The sequence below is a fragment of the Nyctereutes procyonoides genome, unplaced genomic scaffold (genome assembly GCF_905146905.1).
Source record: "Nyctereutes procyonoides isolate TBG_1078 unplaced genomic scaffold, NYPRO_anot_genome, whole genome shotgun sequence".
Lineage (NCBI taxonomy): Eukaryota > Metazoa > Chordata > Mammalia > Carnivora > Canidae > Nyctereutes > Nyctereutes procyonoides.
In genome coordinates this window covers 23,455,044-23,467,350 of record NW_026575146.1, presented here as the reverse complement: position 1 = coordinate 23,467,350, position 12,307 = coordinate 23,455,044, and positions in this window count along the sequence as shown.

Below are 12,307 nucleotides of genomic sequence, written 5' to 3'. Positions count from 1 at the left end.
ACATAGCCCATGAATACACTCACATATATACATTCAAAATTTTGCATGCAATTTGACAGATCTCAAGTTAAAAAAAAAATCTCTGAAAGTGTATTCAGTCTTGAGAAAAGGGCATAATGACACCTGAAACAGGATATTCTTGGAAGTTCCCAGTGTCAGTGTCTTTATGACTGGAAGCATACAGGAAAAGGGAAAGAAAAAGAATTTGGAGTCACACACATTTGTGCTCATTCTCTGTGTGACTTAGCCTTTGTTTCCTTCTCTGTAAGTTTTCTGAGTACCCTTTTCCCAGCTTCCAACTCCTTGTGTGTTCACTCACCAGCTCCACCGCTGCCACTGAGAGCAGGGACTGCCCTTGGTTACCAGACCCACCATTGCCCACCGTCAGAGAGAGCCCAAGAGCCCCAGTGTCCGTATACTCCTTCGGGATCCCTTAGCCAACAACTGATAATTAGGAAGAATAAAAGCCTACTTCTTTGATGTCATGGTAGATAAATCAGAGTTGCAATTTACAACTCAAGCTCCTTGTGGAATTGGGTGGAAGCATCCTTGGCTGGACAATCCCTGAAATGCCATCTTGCTTGGTTTCTTCCCCTTTGCTATCCTGTTACATGTTCTCTCTTACTTGTTTGTTCTGGAAACATTTCCTTAAGAATCGCTTTGGTAGATGACTACTTCACTCAAGTTCTGCTGACAGGCATCGCATTCTAGGGCTTATGTAAGAATTGAATGGAATACTATAAACACAAAACTAATACAGTGCCTAGAACAGTAAGCTCTCAATAAAAGGTATCTAATATTCTATTCTGAAACTTTAGATCTCTTTTAGTGCTCATAGACAAGAAGAGAAGTTTTTTCTCTTTTATTGCAAAATGATTCTGAAAACTATCTTTCTCCTTACTTAGACTATTCCTGGACTTAGTACAATCTGCAGTGATCATATACTATGAAACTTTCTTCTATAAAAACACATGTCTCGGGGCACCTGAGTGGCTCAGTCATTAAGTGTCTTCACCTCAGCTCATGATCCTGGGGTCCTGGGATGGAGCCCCATACCAGGCTCCCTGCTCAGTGAGGAGCCTGCTTCTCCCTCTTCTTCTGCCCCTCCCCCTGCTTGTGCTTGCTTTCTCTCTCTGTCAAATAAATAAGTAAAATATTTAAAAAAGAAGAAAGAAAGAAAGAAAGAAAGAAAGAAAGAAAGAAAGAAAGACACATATCTCCTCTAATTTTTTTTCTTTTCACCAAGATTACTTTTGAAACATAGAGTGTACCTCTTATTCTGCTGTCATGTCATAAATTTCATGCTTTCAAATAAAAGTAAGGATAGTTATGAACTAACCACAGAGCCTGAAAATACATGAAGCAAATACTCATTTTTGACAAAGGCACCAAGACCCTTCAGTGAAGAAAGAATAAACTTTACAACAGATTTCGCTGAAGCAGCTAGATAACCATATGCAAGAGAAACCCTTTTCCACATGAATTTGAAGCTCTCCTTTGTGCAACATACAAAAATTAACACAAAACAGATCAAAGACTTACATGTAAGAGCTAAAACTGTACAATGCTTAGAAGAAAACCTAGGTATGAATTTCATTGCCCTGGATTAAGCAAATATTTCTCTAACATGATACCAAAGGCATAGGCAACAAATGAAAAAAAATAGACAAATTGAACTCCATTAAAATGTGTGCATCAAAGGACACTATCAAGAAAGTGAAAAGACAACATACAGAATGGCAGAGTATTTGAAAATCATCTATGTAATAAGAGTCTAGTGCCCAGAATATATAAAGAGTTCTTACAATTCAATAATCCAAAGATAATAGCCCAATTTAAAAATGGGCAAAAGAGTTGAATAAACACTTCTCAAAAGATGATATACAAACAGCCAATAAGCATAGGAAGAGATGCTCAATATCATTTGCAATAGAGAAATGCAAATCAAACCCACAGTGAGATCGCACCTCACTCCCACTAGGATTAGAATAGCTATAATTTTTTTAAGAAAGAAAATAAATGTTGGTGTAGGTGCAGAGAGAAGGGACTCCTCCTCATGCACTGCTGGTGGGAATGTGAACTTGGTGCAGCCACTGGGGAAAAGAGTTTGGCAGTTCCTCAAAAAGTTAAAAAGGATTACCATATGACCCAGCCATTCCACTCCTAGGTTTATACTCAAGAGAAGTGAAAACATATATTGACACAGAAGCTTGTATGCAAATGTTTGTAGAAGGGTTATGCATCAGAGTCAAGGTAGATACAACCCCAATGCCCACTAACTGTGGAGCAGATACGACACAATTTGACATATCCATAAAAAGGAATATCATTCAGCCATAAAAATTAATGAAGCCCTGAGATATTCTATAATGTGGATGGAGCTTGAAAATATCATGCTATGTGAACGAAGCCAAATATCAATGACCACATATTGGTTGATTCCATTTATATGAAATGTCCAGAATAAGCAAATCCATAGAGACAGAAAGTAGATCAATGATTTCCGGAGGCTAAAGGGAGAGGGTAATGGGGAGTGACTGCTTAATGAGTATGGAGTTTCTGTTTTGGGTAATGAGAATGTTCTGGAATGAGTGGTGATGGTTGCATAATACTGTGGTTATGCTAACAACCACTGAAGCATACACTTCAAAATGGGCAAAATGGTGAATTTTATGTCAATAAAGAAAATTTTTTTTTACATAAGCAAAGTCAGGTTATAAAGAAACTACTTAAGAATCTGCTACATTCTTACCAGATAAAAATCACTACTTTCGACAAACTTCACAGATTAATCTTAAACTATGAGCCATTACTTTTGTTATTGTCCTGTAATTTTCAACCAATTATATCTTGATTCCTTCTCCAAGCCTCATCTCTTCCTCTTTCAAACTTGGCTGTGCCATGTTAGTTTAATTTTCTCTTCCTCTCTCTGTTATGTATTGATTGCATTTAGGATGAGAAAGAAATAGTAGGAAATGGGGAATGAAGAGAAGAGACAGGAAGGGTTAAGAAATGATTGCAAAGACTGAGGGAGTCAGTAAAATAAAAAGGGAAAGACGAAAGTCATCCAGTTGGTTAGAAGTTAGGAGACAGAGCTGATAGCTCCAATCTCTCTTTGGGCGGAATCATTTTTTCCATAACTGCAGATCAATGTAAAAGGTAAATTAACTTAGAGAAAATCCAGGAAAGGGGTTTTCAAGGCAGCTACGGCCAGATTACATCTAGGCAGTGATTGGGGCCAGGAAAGGGAGTGTTCAGCTGGAAATGCAGTGAGTGGCAGGCACTAAGGTGATTTAAAGGAAGAATCAGCATTTCTAGGTGACTAATGGGCAGGTCTTGCATGGAATAGAAAAGTTATTTCCCAGATTGCAGTCTTTAGGAGCTATCAAGGAAAATAAGAGGGACTTCCCGTATAAAATAATTGCTCAGCTAGTGTCTGTGACCCTGCCCCAGAATTCATTATAATCATTGCCAAATATGGTGTTAGCAGACAACTCATGAAAAACAGCTACCTCTTTTACCACCATCATTCCAAAAACAGGCATGTGTCTGAAGCTCAGAACAGGTGCTTCAGCCTGAGCTGGGGCCCAGAGCTAGTAGCTCTGAACCACCAGTGTTTTGATTGAGAGCATGCTGCTGAAACCCAGTCCAATGTCTGTAGACATTTCATCAGATTTTCCTCAGGGCTATGAGGAGATACTCTTCTTGATTTGTAACTCTCCATACTGTAAATCCTAATGAGTGACTGATGCAAATATGTTTATTTGTTGTTCTTTTTTGTTGTTCTACTTGTGGTTTAGGAAAATAAAAATGGAAGACTAGAGAGTACATAAGGTGCTTTTTGCTTTGTACTCATAACTACTCTCTAGATTAAAATTATTTCAAAATAAAATTCTTAAAGTGAAGTATGCTTTTTATCTTTAGTAAAAGTTGACCTATACTTGTTTATAAAAAGATATTTACATTATTCTAATGGTACAGATGTATACATAACATTTGTTGAAGCCAAGGAAATATATGTTTTTATTACAATGCTACTGTTAAAAATGGAGAGAATACATTTAAAATATTTCAATATTCGGGATCCCTGGGTGGCTCAGTGGTTTAGTACCTGCCTTCAGCCCAGGGTGTCGTCTGGGAGTCCTGAGATCAAGTCTCACATGGGGGGGCTCTCTGCATGGAGCCTGCTTCTCTCTCTGCCTGTGTCTCTGCCTCTCTCTTTCTGTGTCACTCATGAATAAATAAATAAAATCTTTTTTAAAAAAAGGCAGATATATTAGAAGACAACACGATAAATATTAAAATGGTAGTATGCACAAAGTGCTCTAGGGAGCACAGAGGCAGGAATGAGCAGCTCAGGCAAGGGCAGCCTTGGTCCAAGAAGGGCAAGCAGAGGTTTCACACAGAATATAAAATTGGAACTAGTCTTGAAGGGCTGCTATGTGATCGCAGGTGGAAGACAGAAGGAACAGAATGTACACAGGCACAGAGGCAAGAAGGACTATGGCTGGTTGGAGGAGTGCCTTTGAAGGATAAGGAGCATCATGGAACATGAATGATCATGAGTTGAGATCCGATCTGGAGGACCTGTTCAAGCTAACATATATATGTTATAACCAATAATAACACATCATTGAGAGGTTTTGTTTTAAAAGATTTTTATTTATTTATTTGAGAGAGAGCATAGAGGGAGAGGGAAAGGGAGAAGCAGACTCGCCACTGAGCAGAGAGCCCGATGCAGGGCTCAATCCCAGGACCCTAAGATCATGACCTGAGCTGAAGGCAGACACCTAACTTACTGAGCCACCCAGATGCCCCAAGGGGTTTTAAGGAAGAAAGTACAAAGAATGAGTGGATTGTAAGGGAGGAAAGTTAGGAAGACCATGTGATACAACAAAACAAAAGTTTGGACTAGGACAGTGGCAGTGAAGACAGAAAAAAAAGGTGATTTGAGAACATATTAAGGATTAATACATGGTGATTGTGACAGATTTTAACAGTATCAGCCCCTCCAGTGATTCATGAGTCCTTCATTTATGCCATTGGCTAATCCCATCCTATGTTGATTCTGAACTTGGCCATTGGCAGACATCAGGCAGATAGTTAAAAAGCACTTGGGCATTGGGTTTCATTTCTCTCACTGTTGCTGAAAACTCTCTGCATGGAGCCTGCTTCTCTCTCTGCCTGTGTCTCTGCCTCTCTCTTTCTGTGTCACTCATGAATAAATAAATAAAATCTTTTTTAAAAAAAGGCAGATATATTAGAAGACAACACGATAAATATTAAAATGGTAGTATGCACAAAGTGCTCTAGGGAGCACAGAGGCAGGAATGAGCAGCTCAGGCAAGGGCAGCCTTGGTCCAAGAAGGGCAAGCAGAGGTTTCACACAGAATATAAAATTGGAACTAGTCTTGAAGGGCTGCTAAGACCATCACCATGTGGCCAAGCCCTAATTAGTTTGCTAGAAACATGTCAAAACCATTACTCTAGCTGACAACCAGAATTAACCAATAACTAAAGCCAATCACAAGACATATGAGTGATTTAAATGAAGCCATTCTAAAATAACCAGCTTCAAATAAATAAATAAATAAATAAATAAATAAATAAATAAAATAAAATAACCAGCTTCTAGCTAACTTGCCAACTGAGTGCAGTATCAAGAGTGAGGCTTAGGAGTAAGTGCAGCCCAAATTGCAGGCCCTTAGAACTGTGCACTAAAAAATAATTGTGGTTTCAAGCCCCTAAAATTGGGAGTAGTTTGTTACACAGTAAAAACTAACTGATACAGTAATAGATTAGTTTATGGCTTATCAAGCCTTGAATGCCACAAAAAGTTGGCTGAACTTTAGAAATTTAGAAGCAGAAGTAGCTAGTGGGAAAAGCAGTTTGAAGAGTGAGTATGGAGCGATTTTGTTTGGTTTTCATGGTGGTTTTTTGTTTGCTTTTGCTTTTTAATTAAGGAAGAATAGAACTCAAAGGTGAGAGAAATTTTGAATAATCAAGCTTACATCAAAGAGTTCATATAAACATCAAATGCAATAATATACACAAAACACCAGCTGAAAAATAATTGTTACCTTGTAAGTCTGTATATATGTGAGTTATACATACTTTATTTTCTATTTGACTTTAGGAATTCACATAAGTAGCTATACACATACAGAGGAAGAGATACATACACGTATCCTATTTTAGGGAGAAACAACTTGGGGTACACCAGCACACTTTAAAACAGGTCCCTAAACCCTCTTACACTGTTGGTGGGAATGTGAACTGGTGCAGCCACTCTGGAAAACTGTGTGGAGGTTCCTCAAAGAGTTAAAAATAGACCTGCCCTAGACCCAGCAATTGCACTGTTGGGGATTTACCCCAAAGATTCAGATGCAATGAAACGCCGGGACACCTGCACCTTGATGTTTATAGCAGCAATGTCCACAGTAGCCAAACTGTGGAAGGAGCCTCGGTGTCCATCGAAAGATGAATGGATAAAGAAGATGTGGTCTATGTATACAATGGAATATTCCTCAGCCATTAGAAACGACAAATACCCACCATTTGCTTCGACGTGGATGGAACTGGAGGGTATTATGCTGAGTGAAGTAAGTCAATTGGAGAAGGACAAATGTTATATGTCCTCATTCATTTGGGGAATAATAGTGAATAATAGTGAAATAATAGTGAAAGGGAATAGAAGGGAAGGGAGAAGAAATGTGTGGGAAATATCAGAAAGGGAGACAGAACATAAAGACTCTTAACTCTGGGAAACGAACTAGGGGTGGTGGAAGGAGAGGAGGGCGGGGGGTGGGGGTGACTGGGTGACGGGCACTGAGGGGGGCACTTGACGGGATGAGCACTGGGTGTTATTCTGTATGTTGGTAAATTGAACACCAATAAAAAATAAATTTATTATTAAAAAATAAAATAAATAAAATAAAACAGGTCCCTAAAGTTTCTGACTTTAGGAAGGATATAATTTTCACAGGCATACTTTTACTCCCAAACACAAAGAACTGTGCACTTGCTTCTTCAAAATGAAGTGTCCACAGAGAGACACATGTTATGCGTGTGTGAACCCTAAACCCCCTAAATAAATGAAGCATGTTTAGACAAAACAAAGACAAAACAAACTCACCTTTATTTTTTAATTTTTTAGTTGCCACATATTTTCCTAGTGGCCTTAAGGCTGGGATGCCTATTATTACACATAATAAGTTATATAATGAGATATACTAGTTCATCAAGAATTTCAAAACATAATGTGTAGTCTACAAGATGAGGACAATAAACTGTTTCATGTTATATCAATGTTCACGTGGAGAAATGGGCAAGACCAGAATGCTTTTTAGTCATAATATTCCCATCATCTTAATAAGGTAAATATTGAATTTTTAAAAAAGATTTTATTTATTTATTCATGAGAGACACACAGAGAGATGCAGAGACACAGGCAGAGGGAGAAGCAGACTCCCTACAAGGAGCCTGATGTGGGACTCGATCCCAGGACCCCGGGATCATGGCTCATTCAGAAAAGAAAGAGGAGGGGAGAATGTGGTGGGCTGGTTAAGGAAGAAAAAGGTGATCACAATCTCCTAGTAGCCTCAGTGGTGTTTTCCTAGTTTTTCATACCACAGCTCATGTAGAAAATGACAACGTTCTACACAGCACATTGGGGTAGACAGATGAGTCTGCTCATAGAAAGAGCTAAGCAGACCAGAGATTCTGAACACTGCAAGAGACAGGGGATCAATGCCCTCTGTGTGCAGAAACCCTGTTAGGAAAATGCTCCAGGGAATATCCATCATTCTGTTAGTGTTCATCACCGCATGCTCTCAGCAATGCCTGGCACTGGCTTTATGTTTTCTATTTTGAAGAATAGGAAGGCTAATACCAGGAGGTTGCTGGGCCACTTTCCTGCTCCTTGTAAAGAAGGATATGGGATGGTTTCCCCATTTCCACAGTCAAGTATGGAATAGTATTAAGTTGATATGGCATTACATGTAGAACATTTTTCTGGATTACTCTATGTTATTTACATTTGAGTGAAATGATTTAATTGTTATATTAGAAAGCATGTACAAGTTATCTTGTCTTTTAAATAAGAAAATAAAAACAAAGGCAATAGAGCTTGTTTTTATCCTCAGATGAAAATTATTTGCATGTTGGCATCTTAAAAAATCATATATTCCAGGTTAAAAAAATGAATAAAGATAAGGAGAAGGAATCAAAAAGAGATAAAGTCAAAAAGCAGTTTTGCTATTAACTTTTATAAAACCAAAAATAGCTAAAAACATCAAATAATTAATATTTCAAATAAAAACCCTTGTTGATCACTTTCCTAAATTATGTAGTACTAAAAATTTGAGTTTCAAAAAAAAATTTGAGTTTCCATATATACATGTCAAACTAGGTTGAACTTTAGTTCAACATTATATCTTTCAACATTGATTGGGTGCACCAAAATAAATCAGAATATATAACTTTGAAAATAATGCATCAACTTCAAAAAAATAAATGGCACATAGTACTAACCGTAAATTATAGTAACATTTATACTAACATGGAAAGCAAATAATGATCATACATTTTGTGTTGATCTAGTTGTAATTTCTGTTTACTCATGTCCCCAGAAAACTAACTCATTGACAAATAGAGCAACTTAAAATCAAATGTAAAACCAAGTTGCATATTAAGCCTACTCACCAATTGACAGTAATGTGAACTAAGCTTCAGTTTTATGAACTGAATAAATAGCCACTTCATCTTTACAGCATAGCTATTATAACTACTAATTTTTAACTTAAATCATATCAAAAAGGTGGTTGACGATTTGTTTCTAACTATGAGTTAATTTTGAAGGGAGACATGAGAGACATAAAAGTTAATTGATCCCTTCAGAGATGGTAGGGCAATTATCAAGGTCATTATTTGACTTGCTGGTGAACCACGTAAGGAAAATTAGACTAATGGAAAATTCTCTTACGATGTTTCCATTAAATAATCTATGGATTGCTAGCTCCCTTCAGCACTCACTTAGAGTTAGAAATAAGAAAATTGAAGATGACTATAAAAAAAGGAAATTGCAATGGTTGAGACAGGAAGTGATTAAGGTAAAAAGAAGAACTTTAGTTGAGTCAGGGTCACGGTAAGAATGATTTCTGTTTTGACCCTGTTCCAGTCAGTGTATTGGAAAAGCAAGCGTATGGAGAGAAAAAGTAATTCCACGGTGCCAACATATGGCATATGTTACACTTCAATTGTTTCATCATCCACTTTGATGTGAATGAATTCAAACAGTAAGCTAGAAAAATTGGTACTCTACAAAATTGGTACAGAAATTTTGTAGAAATATGAATGCATGTCATAGATACTGAAATTCTGGGTTTAACTTTAAAGTTAAAGTGATTTTAGAAACGACAAATACCCACCATTTGCTTCGACATGGATAGAACTGGAGGGTATTATGCTGAGTGAAGTAAGTCAGTCGGAGAAGGACAAACATTATATGGTCTCGTTCATTTGGGGAATATAAAAAATAGTGAAAGGGAATAAAGGGGAAAGGAGAGAAAATGAGTGGGAAATATCAGAAAGGGAGACAGAACATGAGAGACTCTTAACTCTGAGAAACGAACTAGGGGTGGTGGAAGGGGAGGAGGGCGGGGGGTGGGGATGACTGGGTGACGGGCACTGAGGTGGGCACTTGACGGGATGAGCACTGGGTGTTATTCTATATGTTGGCAAATCGAACACCAATAAAAAATAAATTTATAAAAAAAATTTAAAAAGCAAAAAAAAAAGTTAAAGTGATTTTTTAAAAAACTCACAACCTTCCAATGTTTTATTAAGATTCACTGCACCAGAGAATGGAAGGATATGAATAAGATTTCACTACTTCATTCAGTGGGCAGTAGGCATGATGTGCTCTCTGTATAGTTAACTGTGGAAAACCCAGCAGGAAATGGAGCTCCCTCCCTGTCAAGGATGCACTTTAATTAACTCTTGTAGGGAGAGAAGATTACATGCAGGCATGCTGAGTAGCAGTCTTCTTAGTTTTGCCCAACAAAGTATCTATGCACAATAGATTAATGACATCCAAAGAGACCTGGAACTCACATTCACCTGGGTACAGTCCTGAAGTCTAGCAAGGAAATAAATGCTGATAAGAATATGGAGAATGAAACAAAGGGAAATGGAAAACAACAAAAACTAAGTATTGATATATTTTAATGAAAATTCAAGACCCAAAGGAAATAACCAAGATAAGTGAAAGGAGTAGATCTTGGCACAATTGGAAAAAACACATGATGGAATAACGGCACATTGAATCCTATGAGCTAGGAGAGAGGAGCAAGGAGTAAAAGAACGAATGTGAAGCATTTGTCACTATCTATATCATTAATAGTATATAACACTTTTTCTCATAACGTTTTTTAGAGGAATTCATTAACTTACTGGGTTTCAACAATAACATATCATATACCAAACACATGATATGCTGGGCAATATGTTAAGTACTTTGTATCTGTCTCTTTAGCTTCACTGATTCGATGAGGCAGGTGTGAATATGACTTTTTTTTACAGAGGTACAAACTGAGACTCAAAATGGAAGTGACTTGCCCAACACCTCATGATTAGTAAGTGAGGAAACAGGAATGAACTCAACCCTGCTTGACTTAAAGGTTCATATCTTAATCAATGCAATGCCAAACTTGCTGGACCTTCCACAACACAGGGGCCAGGTCTGTCTTACACATGCTTGAACCCATGGTTCTAAGCCTTCCAACCCACATCCCCACCTTAGCCCCCATCTTATAGCAAATGGTTTGTAATATTCTCTTTACTATGCCAAAAGAAGTTTATATAGAGTTTACTGTAATATATACTGTTTACTATATATATATAGTTTACTATAAATCATACATATATATTTATATATTGACTATATAAATATATATATTTATATATATTATAAATATATTATAAAATATATAAATATATATATAGTCAATGTAATGTACTGGTTCTCATATAAAGAGTAAGCTACAGAAAGATTGTTAATAATAAATAATAGGCATTTCAATAGATACACGCTCAGGAATGACAATGCTAAAACACTTCATTAAGAGATTTGATTCTTGGGGATCCCTGGGTGGCGCAGCGGTTTAGCACCTGCTTTTGGCCCAGAACTTGATCCTGGAGTTCCAGGATTGAGTCCCACATCGGGCTCCCTGGGTGGAGCCTGCTTGTCCCTCTGCCTGTGTCTCTGCCTCTCTCTCTGTGTGTGTCTCTCATGAAAAAATAAATAAAATCTTAAAAAAAAAAGAAATTTGATGTTTGCATCTAAATATAGAGTCACCATAATGGAAGAGTTATACATGCAGAGAGCTTTCTTTGGTCACTAAAATACATAAGAGGTATTGCCATTGGTAATGCAGTTTTCTGAAATAGTAAGCAACTCTTGTTAAATTTCTATGCAAAATATGGTGATTATATTAGCATAAAACAAAGTAGAATTCAGGACAAGGAATATTATCAGAGATAGAGACATTGCATATTGATAAGAGGGGCAATTCTTTAAAACCTTAATAGATATAAAAAAAAACCTTAATAGATATGCATTTAACAACAAAACTTCAAAATTCATGAAGCAAAAACTGAGAGAACTAAAGAAAGAAAGTCCACAATTGTAGAGACTTTGACATTCATCTCTTAATAATTAGTAGAACTAAGTAGACAAAAAACTAGTAAGGATATAGAAGATCTGAACAAAACTATCAGGAAACTTGATCTAATTGATACTTACAAACCACTGTATCCAACAATTCATTCTTCATCCAACTCTTCATTCTTTTGAAGAGTATGTGGAACATTTATCAAATATACTAGCTATTAAGGAACAAAAATCAGTGTATTTCAAAAGGTCAAAATCTTATAGGGCTTGTTTTGAATGGAACTAAATAAGGAATTAGCAACAGAGATATCTAGAAAATCCCCATATATTTGGAAATAATACATTCCTAAGTAACACATGGGTCAAAGGGGGGAAAATATCTTTTAACTAAATGATAATAAAAACCTAATCTCTCAAAATTTGATATTAAACAAAATTGGTGAGATTCAGATAATGCAGTATTTACAGGAAAATTTATAGCTTTAAATGACTACACTAGTAAAGAAAAAAAAGGCTTAAAATCAGCGATCTATGGGGCACTTGGGTGGCTCAGGGTTGAGTGTCTGTCTTTGGCTTAGGTCATGATCCCAGGGTCCTAGGATCATGTCTCTCATCGAGGTCCCCACAGGAAACCTG